Here is a 14,706-nt window from a genome sequence, read left to right as displayed (position 1 = left end):
AAAGACAGGGAAATTATTGGCTGGAGGCAAAGGCTTTAAACAAAAGGAGCTCAAACGATGGCTCTTCCTACAGATGTTACCAAAATTATGGGGCATTTCTCACTCTGAACCCACAAATATTGCCTCTCCTGGGGTTCCCTGTGCAGTCATGACACAATAAGAAGGAAGTTCAAAATTTCTATTCTGTAATCAAACAGGGTATCCACGCACGGTGCCTCTCTGCCCTACCTCATTACCCATATTAATCCATGTGATTTTTGCAGTATCTGTGGACATTTTGTGGTACTATGGTTCTAAGGAACTGATCCAGGGTCTCCAACATGTTAAGCAAGAGCCATACCACAGTTTCTTTCTCTCACACTTGTCTTCATTTTGTATTTGTGAAAAATTTTTTATACCTTTTCTTGTGCTAAATTGGAACCTGTTTCTCTCCTGTGTTTGCATTTGGATCATTTGTGTTTATGTGCTGACACCACCACTTGCAGCACTTGTGTGATTTCAATTTTTGAAATTTTATTCATTCACTTATTTGTGGTACAGTGTATTAAATCCAGGTACTTAAGTTGATATTTTAATGATTTCCTATTGTATTAATAGGATGTCTTGAAAGTTGCATTTAAGGGAATATCAAGACTCCTAGCTAATAAGTTCTGTAAACTATAGATTAACACAGAGAGTTTAACACAGAGTTGTTTTCTTTTTGATCTCAGAGCTGCGTTCTTGACAGGGTCTCTTACTAGCCACTTTAGACAGAAGTTGACATTTCCTTGAACTAAAATGTTATAACCAATCTTCTACATCTCATTTTATGTATGAGAAATATAAAGGACTATTATGAAATTAATATTAATCATTAGAATTATTACAACTCTGTCTAATACAGTCTTACAGTACTTATTCAGTTGTGAACACCTGTCAATCATCATTGCTGGGTTGTTGCTCTAATTTTCCTGTAATTTACACCATCGTTTTTATTTTTAATTTCCTTCTCTAAATTGATTGGGAAAATTATGTGTTTGCATGTACAGTACAAAATTTATCAATCAGTTGAAAGCTAAATTTACTTAAATGCATTTCTAATGATGTAATGGTAGATAAAACATGACTATGAAGAATCTTTAAATTCATTTATACTTTTTCAGATATATAAACCTGGCAGAATGTTTAAATTCAGCTAATTATCCAAGACTTTTTCTCACATAACAACTTCACAGGATCATTAGTGTAAAAACAGACTCAAAAAATATTAACAAAATGAAAAATATACTAGTAAGAAAAATCTCCTGTGCTCCTATGTTCATTCACACATTGTAATATTTGGATTCCTCTTTACATCTTTCTGTATTTCCCATTCTCAATAAGTTTTAGTTGCTCCTACAGGTCCTCACACTTATTAACTCCTCATTCCCTCAGTTTGCCTTTCTTATTGAGAAGGCCTTGAGAGATAAACTCTCTCAGCTCTTATAGACTTAGAAAATATTTTACCTTCAGTTTTAAATGATAGCTTTCTGGATACAGTATTCTTTTTTCTTAGGTGTTTCCTTCATCACTGTGAATTTCCCATTCCCCTCTCACCTGTCCTATAAGGTTTCTGCTGCCAAGTCAGCTGTCAATTTGGGAACCATGTGTGTTATTAGTTTCTATCCTCTTGCAATCTTGGAAAACCTCCTTTCTTTCTCATGTTACACCATAATTGCAAGATGTGCAGTGTAGAGTTCCCTGAGATATATTTTTCTATTGACCTTGGGCCTTTCTTTTCCTGGACATTCAGAACCACTTTGGTTCTGTTATCATTTCTGTAATAGTTTCATTTAATTAATTTCCCTTCCCCTTGAAAATTTCAAGTTCTTCTTGAGTCCCAATATCCTAAATGTTCCTCTCTTCAAACTGTCACATAGTTTCTTTATTACTTTTCACCTTCCCCTCTGCCATTATGTACTTCCAGTCCTCAAGCTCACAATCCTTTTTCTCTTTAATCTTTTCTGACTAAAAAGCCTTGTATCATAGTTTTAAATTCACGGAGTGTATTTTCCATCTGGACAATTCCTGTTTGGTTGTTATATTGCTTCCATCAATTTGTTAAAATTATACTCTTGTGCACTGAAATGCTTCTCTGTATTTTCATCTAGTTAATGGAGTTTCCATTAATCTGGTGCTTAAGATTTTCTGTTTTGGAGTTTTCCCATATATACTGATTTTTGGTTAATTTTTAGAACTGATACAGAAAGAGTCCTCCTGGCTCTGGGTAGTCACAGTAGTGGCTCAGGCCCAGACTCCAAGGCCCACCAAGGGTGTCTTGATCTGTCATATGCCACAAAGACTACCAGACTAGGACAAAGGTCCACACTCTTTGGCTGCCTATTGCTGAGTTGGACTTGTGGTCCAAGACAACTGCTCCCAACTGTGGTGATACTGGGTAGAATATATGTCACACAGACTGGGTCTTGTGGTTTTTTTGTAGCTATTAGAACTGTTCCAGAGTCTCCACCACAAGCAGGTCTGGAGACAGTGGAAATTAGAATCCTCCAGTGTTATCTCTCACCAGTCCAGCACCACATTCAGAGATAAGTCTTGTAGTCAGAACCCAGAATCTTCAATGAAATTTTATGGCATGTGATGTGGCAATTTTCCTTGGAGATGTTGGTGAAAACAGACACTTGGACATCTTGGATGACATTCTACTTGGTGATGGCCTGTCCTGCACAGTCTTGGGAGTACAATGAGGCCCTTCCTGTAGTCGGGGTTAAGTGGAATGAATGACAGTTCTGTCTTACTGGGGCCCAACTGTCTGCTCTTCCTGGCACTATTCAAGACTGCATTTATCAGCAATGTCCTGGTAACATTTTTTTTTATATTCACCCGAATAGTCAGGGAACTTTCACCTATTTTATTTAGGTTTTCATTTTTTCAAATTCCAACCAGAAAAAGCTAAATACAAGTGGAAACTGGTAAGCACTAGTTTTACTCCAAAGGAGTAGGATCACTCAGATTTACTTCAATAAAAGTATGCAACCCTTAAGCAAAGCTTTTCTTCATCTAAAAGAAAAAAAAACAACAAAACTATACAGTAACATTCTTGCTGCCTTAGGTTGGAGATGGACACCCTGTGACCTTCATGGATGGTGCTCAGCAGATAAAGCTGAGACTTAGAGCCATTGGGCCTGCAAAATCTTCGGAGGTTTCTCCATGAACCCTCCAATGCTGGAACTAAAGCTTTCATAACTCAGGTCTGACCCACAGGCACATGGGGTTTAGCAGGTGCCAGACATATTTGAAGTTGCCAACTATGAAGTTCTGGCCTGTGTAGAGGACATGGATTTTCTCTTGAGTGTCTCATCACATGATGAAGGCTGGCACTGAAGTCTGAGACAGAGCCCTGAGCCACTCTTGCACTTTCTCTGCTCCAGGTTGTGGAGGGCTCTGGAGGCAGACTCTTGCTGCCTGTCCTACAGCCCCTGCCACCTACTGACAATTGTCACTCACCTCATGGGACCTGAGATCCAAGGCCTCTTACTCAGGGTTCTACAGTGATGGAATATTGAAGGGAGTGGCCAGAAAGTTGACTTTTTGGTCATCCTAAGATGAACAAACTCTGAAGGATGCCATGAACAATGCCTTTAACACTGCACATAGGTACCCAGGGAGAGCTGGCCCCATCTTACACTTTGTGGGTGGGTGAGGGTTGGGTCAGGGGCTGTACCTGCTCTCATTGTGAACTTGCCTAACAGTAACAAACCTTCACCTTATTCACTGACCAATGGCATGGGCTGATGTAAACAACACCCACATTCCACATTCCAGGTTGCCTAGCAACCGCTCACATCTGCTTCTTCTGTTGTACACTGCTGGGATCACTTGGAGAAGGAAGATCACAGTGCTGGCAAGAGGTTGAGGAACATGGTTTTATGAACTTTGTGAGATTGTCATGATTGTGGTGAGAACTGGAGGAATATTGTGGTGTGTGTTGGAGGAAGATAGAGCAGTGTATTGGATAAAGAAGATCATAGTGACTACTGGAAGAGGAAGATTGTGGTGTGTGTTGGAGGTGGAAGATCGTGTTGTGTGTTGGAGGAAGACGATCAAAGTATCTTTTAATTACTGGGTCACATTGAACCTGCAAATTCTTGTGCCAGCCCTGATATGTCTGAGAAAATCAGACTTAATAAGCTGTCTCAAGTATTGCTGACTTCCCTTTCGTGTGAACTGTTTTTCATTCTTGTCCTTTGTTGTTTAGGTGTGTGTTCATTGCTCAGGGAGATTTTTGCCTTGGCATTAATTATATATGCACATTTCTTATGTTTAACTCAATGTTTCCCACCTTCACAGTCCTCCCTCTGATCTTATGTTTAACAGATTTCAGCATGTTTCCTATGTCTTGTTCCTACACAGATGTGATGTACTTCATAATTATTCACTATCTTTTCCCTTCTCCCTTAGTCTCCTTTAATAGTACCAATTTAGACACAAGTTAGGTATATATTTCACTACATATACAATATTTTTTGCATTTGAAGTGGACCTATAAACCACATATGAGAAAGCTTGTAGCCTTTGCTATCTGAGGCTTGGTAAATTCACTCAAGGTAATGTTTTTCAGTTTCATCCATTCATCTTCATATGACAAAATTTCAGTTTTTCATGGCTGAATAAAATTACTTTTATATAAACACCACATTTTCTTAATCTATTCATCAGTAGTCAGACATATTGTATCATTCCATAGCTTGGCTATTATGAATAATGTTGCAATAAAAATGGGTGTGCATCTGTCTTTATTGTAACCTTTCTTACATTCCTGCAGATACATCCCTAGGAGTGTTATTGTTGGATCACCTGGCAGTTCTGTTTTTATTTTGAGGAACTTCATACATTGTGTTCTTGATGACAGGCATGCAAATAGGAGTGAGATAAAATCTTAATGTGGTTTTCATTTGCATTTCCTTTGTGGCTAGGGAGGCTGAGAATCTCTTCACAAGATTTTATTTTGACCATTTGGACTTCTTCCTTTGAAAAACCTCTGCTCAGTTCACTTGTATATTGTTTCTTTGTCTCATTCATTTGGAGGGGATTTCATTTTCTTGAGCTCCCTGTATATTCTGCTTATTAATCCCTTTTCAGATATATAGGTAACAAAGATTTTCTCCATTCTATGGACTGCCCCTTTAGTCTGTTGACCATTTCTTTTATTGTGCAGAAGTCTTGTGGTTTCATATAGACTATCTGCCAATCATTTCTCTTAGTGTTGAGACATTAGAATTACATTTAGGAATTTATTGCTGCACTTATAATTTCTAGTGTCTTCCCTGTCTTTTCCAGTGCTAGCTTCAAAATCCACCTCAATGCTATCAGCATTAAGTTCTAATGTATGAATGTTGAGAAGTCATGCATTCAGACCATAGCCTTATACACAAACTATGGTACTTCTCACATACTGAATACAACCACTCCATCGAAATAGCCCCAAATGGTTAAATAACTTCAACATCAATTGTTAGGTTTAAGCCAGGTTCAGAAAGACAAAGCTTGCATGTTTTCTCTTGTATGTGGGAGCTAGACCTAAAAGACACCCATATACTTAAATGCACACATGATCACATATATGATGATAAATGCATACCAATACATGTAAATACATACATGATCATATATATATATAACATGTTTGAAATAGGACTGTTTGAAGGGACTATGAGGAAGCAGGAGAGGAAAAGAGAATGGTAGAGTGAGTAATATCAAAACACATTGTATCTGTGTGGGGAAGCATAATGAGATGCACTGAAGGCTGTTGGATAGTAGGTGGGTAGAGGGAATAGGGAAACATAGTAATCGAGGGATAAGTCTGATTAAAGGATGATATTAATATACACAAAGAAAGGGAAGTCAGGAAGGTAAAAATGGGGCCTGACTGGGGGTGGATGGAGGGAGAAGGTGAATGCAGAGACAAAGGAGTGGTCCATGTGCTTTGCTTATTTGTGTGAAAATGGAACAATGGAACCTATTGAAATTGTTTTGGGGGGCAGGAGAGTGAGGGAGAGGGGGTGAACCTAAGCAACATACATTATAAGCACATATGGAAATGTCACAATGAACCTCCCCCTCACCTGCCTTACAACTAATAGTCCAAATGTCACATAAATGTCATCTGAACCAGACATGAATGAAGTTCTACACATGCTTTTCCCCAACTCTGTCAAATCAAGTGTGGAGAGCCTTAAAAAGGCTTGGTATATTTTAGACATCCACATTCCAAAAGCAATATTAAAAAGAAACAAGGGAAAAGTGCTATTGATCCAAGGTTCAAGTGGACATCATTGAATTTTAGGTTCTGGAATGATTTTCTTTGTCATGATACCATGATGTCCATGCACAGTGGTCTGGAAATTTGGCCACATGACCTTGTTATCCACATCTACATACATTGGATGGTGTACTTGATGAAATAGCCATAATGCTATTGATGAAATAGCCATCATGCTTGATGAAAAACCACACTGGCTTGACACTGGTGTTGGAAGTCTTAAGACCCACTCTAAAGGTCCATTATGCACTGCCCATTTGGAGAACACACAGGATGACCCTAACCTAACAATTTTGAAGGAAAATTGTTCCTGTAGATGTGCTCTGCATTGACTTCCTTCTTTGGTTTACAATCTTGATGGATGCTTTCATGGACCTACAGTCCTTGGACAATTATCTGGCAGCACCTTAAGGGCTCCTTGGAGAGTTCTAGACCATGTGCTCTGCAGGGGAAATCTTGATGTCTACACTGGACCTAGCCACATAGAAACCAAACTTGGGGAGAGTGAGGAGGACATAGCCATAATGCACAGTTAAGAACATGGAGGTGACCCTGCAAAGAGAGATCTGAGGTCATACCAGTTCCCTGATCCTAGACGACACTGCCCTCCCCTCAAATGTCTCCATCTTGGTCTATATTGGAGTGGCGTCCTGTGAATTTTCAGATTTCATTACCTAGTTTTCCTGCTGAAAAGCCCCTGGTTTATTCTGTCATGCCAATCTCATAATCATGTTTGGTTTACCAAATCCTGTTCTCCCTGAGCCCACTGCTACATTACTACATGGGCACAGTGAGTATTTTCCAAATTGTTAAGTTCTCGGGCCCCACATGACTCACTTTCAGTGCTGCAATCATGAAAATCTATGATTTCCTAACTTGCAGCTCAAATCATTTCTAACTATGTCATTTCCACAGCTGCTTCCACACTTTCAGGTACAAGTTAAAGCTGCATCACCGTTATCTTACTCTGTGCTAACTTAAGAAAACACAACACAGTTGGTGATCATCATATCATAGACAATTACCACTCACAGTTCTAGATCCTGGGAAGTCCAACATCAAGATATTAATTCTTCAGTATCTGGTAAGTCTGGTAATCTGCTGCCAATCTGACAAGTCTATGCCTGGGTACATTCAGAAACCTTTTCTTAGCACTTGGGAGGCAGAAGTCCTATGGAACCATGCCAAGACACCAAAACCAGAGCAAACCACATACATGTAGAAATCTGTTGTACTTCTGATATCCATCCTAAGTTGGCTGCCCTATGCTTAAGCAAGTAAATGGCCCAGATTCTTAGAGAACCATGTAGAGTGAGTATATCTTCAGTATTTGGAGGCCACTGACCCAGTCAAAAACCTGGAACAGGGGTGCACAGCCACTCTACCACCCCAGGCTTCACCACAGCTAAGGGACAAAATGGAGATTGGAAATGCTAAAGCTGCAGTGCTGAGAGTGGACAGTTGAACCTGAATTCTTCTTTCATGTTTGCTACTCACCAAGCACTATGACATGCTTTCGCCTCAGAACAGGGATAGATTCCTCCAGTAGGCTGCTCAATTGCTGTCCCTTTGGCCATGGCCTCCAGCCAGACAGCTGACTCTTAGACTTTCCAGTTTCTGGGAAGTTGGACTGACTGGGTTGTCATGAGGAAGTTTCTTCTGAATGTATATTCTGGCCAGGATAGTGGAACTGTGATGTCATGAGGTAATTCCTTCTTATTGGCTCCTCTGGCAAGGGCAATTGGACTGATTGTGATGTCATGAGGAAGTTGATTCTGATGGATTACCTGGCCATGTACTTCCTCTGCAGCCAAAACCCTCCTCAACTGTCAGCAACCTGAATGGAAGTAACTGGGTGCCATCTTCTGGAGAGTTAATAATTGTTCTTCTCCAATATCCCAAGATAGTTTTCTGGGACCACCTTGGATGAAGCTGAAATGGCATGTGATTTCTGATAATTTCTTAAAAAGGACAAGGATTCACTAGATGTGAGGTAGAGAATGAATGACACATGACAGGTAAAAAAACACCACATGTGTGTTAGACTTCTTCAGCCATTACTGGCAATTTTACATTGGCCAAGTCAGTTCACCTCTCAGAAGCCCATATTTGAATATTAAAAAAAAATGATGGCTAAGATTACCCTGAAAAGTTAACCACCAGGAGTCAATGGATTCTGTCTTTAATTAGAACATTCTGTGTCTATAACTCTGTCTACCTCCAGGTTTCTTTCTCTTTCTCTTTCTCTTGGTGTTTTGATATCTCTCTCTCTCTCTCTCTTTCTCTTTCTCTCTCTCTCTCTCTCTCTCTCTCTCTCTCTCTCTCTCTCTCTCTCTCTCTCTCTCTCTCTCTCTCTCCCTCCCTCTTTTCTCCCTCTCTCTCTCTCTCTCTGTCTGAATCATTCCCTCTTCAGCCTTCCAACCCAAAGGCATATGAGACAATTTACCAACAGGGTAGGACTGGTTGATCAAGCGAAGCTTCTCTAACTATGGTGCCCATTGACCCATATCTCCTGTCCTGGCTACAGTCTCTGCCATTTCAAAGTTCCTACAGCAATTACCATAGCTGTGATATGATAAAGAAAATACTGGTTACTGAATACTAGTGTGAAGCATTTCCTCCTGAGCCCATCTCCCTCTGGTCTACAGCCATACTCTGGATCACTTTGGCTCTATCTACTGGCCAGAGGATCACTTAAACCTACAGTTGGTTAATTTGGACAAAGGCAAACTACTCAAATTTCAATTGGCATGTAATTTTTATAATTTCCAAAAACCTAAGAAGCCATACCTAGTGTTGTGTTATAGAGACAAGGACAAAAAATTGACAGTGAAAGTAGTCCTCCAGCTGTTCCATTTCTTTCATCCATTACTAAGAATTTTACCTTGGGCAAGTCAATTCAGCTCTTACACGTCAATCCTTGGCCAACATAGGAACATCTTTTAGGGGACCAAAATACTTTGCAAACAGGAGTCAAAGGATTTTTTTTCTCAGTTTCTGTTACTCTTCTCAAACACACACACACACAAACACACAGATCCCTGCCATCTCTACACACCAACATGCACAAATCAAGATAAAGACACAAACATACACACTCTCTCTCAAACACACCACCAGAATATTTTCAAATAGTGTGAAATTACATGTCATAATTAATTTATGAACTATTATCATGTGAGCATCATCTCACTGTAATATTTAATATGTACTGACTGGGTAGCAGTGTTCAATGGTAGGCTGAATCCCACAGTTTCAGACAGCTCTGGGACTCACAGTCAGTTCAAGGAGGCCTGCGTCTCAAAAGGAGCTCAAGGCCAAAGAGGGAAGAACAGTGAGGACAAGGCTAAGCCTGTGTGCATTCTGAAATCCCTTCTCAGACCATGGAAGGCAGAAATCCAATGACACCATGCTGAGACATCAAAACCACTTCTGAAATCCATCAGAAACTGGCTGTCTTATGCTTCAGCAGGTCAACTGCCCATGTTCTTTGAGAACTATGCAGTCTGAGTAGATCTTTGGTATCTGGAGGTAGCTCATCCAGTATATAGGGTCCACTCTACTGCTCAAGGCTTCATCACAGCTGAAGGAGAAAGTGGTTAGTGCAAACCCTGCATCTGTTGTGCTGAGAGGGGTCACTTAACCCTTAATTCACCTCTCATGGTTACTGCTTACCAAGCAACATGACATGTTTACCACTCAGAGCTGGTCTAGTTTCCTCCAGGTGGCTACTCCATGCTGTCCCTTTTCCATGGCCTCTAGCCAGATAGCTTCACCTCAGTGTATTGAAAGTTCCAGAGAAATTGGACTGACTGCCATGTCTTGGGGAAGATGCTTCTCATTGGAATAGCTGGTCAGGGAAGTTGGAATGGCAGTGATGTCATGAAAAATCACCTCTGATTGAACCTCTGACCAGGTGAGAGCAAACATTGTAAATCTATACTTAAATCAGCTAAGTTTTCATAAAAAGATCTGGACACTTATGTGTAACTTCATCCTGCTTTGATACATTCATGGGCAAGTATTTCTTTTGAACCACAATGTGAAAATGTACATCATAATAATGTCAAATATAGCAAGAGACCGTAGGGTCAGCTGCCTTTTTCATATTTCAATTTTTCTAACTTACCTCTCAAAACTGAACTAATGTTGATTGGAGCACCCTAAATTCCTAATGTGCTACAGACAGGGTAGTTGTCTTCGCATTTCATTACCAAATACATTATCTTCCATGAGTATAGCACCCAAAGCATCTACGAAAGCCTTGGGAATCTATAAACAGCAACAGCGTCACAGGGCAAATGTCTGATGTCCTTGCAAAGTTGATTAAGTAAGTATTACATGCTGATGGCATTATGACTGAAAACAAATCTATGGAGCAGGGGGAATGCAAGGCAGTAGGGGATTGCATGTGCATTTCAAGGATGGCCTGGAACCCACAAGGATTTCAAGTTCTGTTTGGGCTGTATTGTGAGTCCAAAGACTGACTGGGCAACAGTCAGAATTCAATGGCAACCTGAACAGCACAATGAGTGGATTTGGGGTATTTTATAAGGTGGACCACAGGAAATTCCACTTGTCTGGGGTCTGGTCTAGGATGTATTGATGTAGTTCTTGTGAAATGTGTGTTAGTTCTCATGAGAGTTAGTTTTTACAAGAATAATCTGAACCCGGTTGACTTCCTGCATCTTGTCTCACTGTGTCATCATTCTTGTTCACACAGTCCTGCTATCAAGGTTCCCTCTCTATGAGGTTCTCACCAGAGCAAGTTAATGCTGTGCCACACATTGAATCTACAGAAATGTGGGAGGAATACACTTTTTCTTGTTGTAAAGTTTCCTGGTCTCAAGTGATTTGTTCTATGAACAAAAGTTAACTGCTCTATGCTTATAGTTGTGGACAGTTTTACCTTTCAATTACTATTATGATGATGATTATAGTGATGATGGTGAAGGTACTAAGGTTTCATTTCAACATTTTGCACTTTGAAGACAAGCACTCTACTGTTTGAGCTATGCCTCCACTTATATTTGCTTTTTTCCCAGGTTGGTCTCCTATCATAGGCATAACAATCTAGCTGAGCTGACAAACACGTGCCAACAGCCTTCAATTTTTTTCATCAGATTGGACTTGAGGATCATGCTTGGTTGGCCTCAAACGGATCCTCTTGAACTCAGTTTCCACCATAGCTTGGGATGACAGACATCCTCCAATGTGCACAGCTATTGATTTAGATGGGGTTTCCTAAGCCCAGATGTTAGGATTACATTTGTGAGACATGAATGCCACACTACATTTTGTGTATTATTTTTAATGTACTTGTAAATTCAGATAATTTACTACTTATATTTTGCCATTTTAATTCTAATTACTCTACATGTAAGTAAGTCATAATTTTTTCAAATTTGTAGTGTAGGAGCAACAGGTGTCACTATAACCTAGGTTTGCAGCAGGCAAGATGTCTATGTTTGTGTAAGCTTACTCTATGGGATCATAGAATTACAAAATTATCTAAACATATCATCCCCATTCAGTTACACATGATCTTATCTGAGAAGATTGATATGCACTCTAAATTCTTACATGGAATGGTCCATTTGTGACAATTCCGGCTTGTCTAGCAAGCGACTTCATTCACTTTCACCCTCTGCCCATTTTTCCACTCAAATGCTGAATACACATCTTCAGATGTTTCTTAAAGCAGCATCACCACCCTGCTACTATACATATCTTGGTCTGTTTGTCCTTCTGTGAGAAAATACAACAACCTTGGTAATTTTAAAATCATAGCCATCTACTGCTTGCAGTTCTGGAGATTTGGACATCCTAGTCCAATGTTCTGGTGGCGAATCTGGAATGACTGGCTTCTCTTTTCCAAGGGGATATCTTGGTGCCAAATCCGCACATGGTGAGGGAGATAAGCACTATGCAGTCACATGGTGGAAGGAATAAACAGTGACAATCTCAAGTTATTAAGATATTTATAAAGGTATGAAAGGTTTGAAGACAGAGTGCTTATGGGGACTGACATAAGATAATCCTCACTGTAGTCTCAGCATTTCATAAACACTAATGCCATGCACAACTGGGCAACCTTTCACAAGGAGTATGGTGAGTACACCCATCACTCTGAAATTTTACCTTTGTTCATCTGTCCTTATTCTCTCTTGTGCTCCTTCCCCAACATGTTCCCAAGCAGTTCCTGATACTGACCTCTCTTGATCCTCTAGTCCATTATTCAGTTTCAAGAAGTTAAGGGAGTGAAGCCAGGCATTACGCACTTCTCTTTGACCTGTCACTGGACATGATTATTAATGAATGCCACTGTGCTGAGGCATTTAATGGATTAATGATGGCTGATATTTTATGAATTAATTAGATGCAGGTTGTTTACATGTTTATGAGCATTTGCATTGTTTTCAGGTTCTGACTCTACAAGTGAAGTTTCAACTGAGCTTAGCAAGGTGAGCTTCTGTGAACCCAGCTGCTCTCATTCACAAAGCAACAAACAAAAAGGAAACACTGTTTATTGGTATAGTATCCACAACCCATCAGAGATCAAACTTATAAGCAGATCACTAACCTTCTTCTGGGTGCAGATAATGCTTAGAGAGAGACTCAGTACCTAGGAATGACCCCACATGGCAGATGCAATCAGAAATCACATGATTGCATCAACCTTACATGAGAAAATTTCCAAGGACGCCAGAAGGTTGTGAGTTCAAAAGATGCTATATTCATAAATAATCTGAAAACTTACATCAGTAGGGTTCCAGTTATATTCAAGATTTTGTTTCCTGGTTTAGAGTTTATTCCAGTTCTCCAGTAACCTCACTAGTTCTTCCCCAAGAGAAGTACATGCACCTTTACCCTACTATGCAATACTCACCAGCTCATCACCATGACAGAAATACATAACCTCCAGGGATGAGACTTCAGAGACAGCAACCTGGGCCCGAGGGAGAACAGACGCCTGGGGAAGACACAGTGAGAAGAGATGGAATTCTTCCCATAGCCACCTCCCCTCTGTTCCTACATAGTAAGTGCTTCACCTTCAATTAGCACAGCACACCAGGAAGCTGAGAGCACTGTGGGAACCCTTGCCACTGTGGTACTGAAGAACTGGGAAAAGTGAAAGCAAAGCCCACCCCAGGTGACAGGTAACATATCAGGACCCCATGTCACTTCTGTGTCCCTTTCCCACACATTCACAATTATCAAGTGAGTGTAAGCCTAAATTGAAACTGGGAGGGTACAGTGAACTAGATCTTCTTGAGGAGAGCAGAGTACCCTCTTCTGGGGTGCAAAGAAGAGGAAACGTAGTTCTGGTTTTCAAAGCCCCCAAAATGCCCAGGAACACTCTAATTTTATACAAATTCCACAGAATAATCCTGTGAGGCAGCAAACGTGGTGATCTCTACAATAAAATTAGAAAATAATGCTCTAACATAGAGTGTGGTCTTAAGCATATAAGAATTAGAGGAAATAAAACTGACAGGATAACAAGAAGAAAAAAGTCATATGGAGAGAGAATCAGAATGACATTTCATATAGATTTGGGACACATGAAATTGAACAGAAAAGTGAAAACATCATGATTACTGTGTGAAATTCTGAAGAAAGTGTAGACTTAATGATAGTCCTCTAGGGAAGTCAGCTGAGAGGAGGAACTGAAGGAAAACGAAGTGTAAATGCCAGGTGCAATCAAAATGAACACAAGGAGAATTGCACACCTTTCACATGTTCATTATAGGATTAGAGTCCACTTTGAAAAGAAGAAGAAGCTGAGGACCTGATCTCTGAGGGTATACCTGTAAAATAAGGAGATAGTTGAGACTTCCATAGAACACCAAGAACTGTGGCATGTGATACCTGAGATTATCAGCTGTAACACTAGAAAGAGGGAGAAGAATGCCAGACAGAGACCCAGGGGGCAGAGTCGCAAGAACCTATGAAGAAAGTGGAAGGATTGAGAAGATGAGTACACTGGGATGCTGGGACTGTTGAGAGAAGAGGAGAGGAGAGGAAGAACTCTGGATAGACATGAGACTGTGATGGTTGTAAGCCTGGTCACTGGATGAGCTCATGGGAGCCTCTGGGGGATCAAAAGCTAAAGGAGTCAACACCAGAACCCAGAAAAATAGCGTTGTCTCACACTATCCCACACCCAAATCCTGAACTTCACAAAGGACACCTGAAAACACAGAGAAACAAGATGGAACTGTTACAGTAAACTTGATGCACTAGGGAAATTTCATTAAGCAAAATGAAAAGGGAGGCCAAGGCCAGCACAAAAAGCAGGTTGTTGACATTGAGGAAGGACACAGGCTCGGGATGACCCCACTTCAGTGTCTGCAAGGATGAGAGATGGGTTTTTCTGCTCAGGGTGACTGCTGATCTGCATTTCT

The sequence above is a fragment of the Castor canadensis genome, chromosome 3, assembly GCF_047511655.1.
Source record: "Castor canadensis chromosome 3, mCasCan1.hap1v2, whole genome shotgun sequence".
NCBI lineage: Eukaryota > Metazoa > Chordata > Mammalia > Rodentia > Castoridae > Castor > Castor canadensis.
This window is presented reverse-complemented; position numbering follows the sequence as displayed.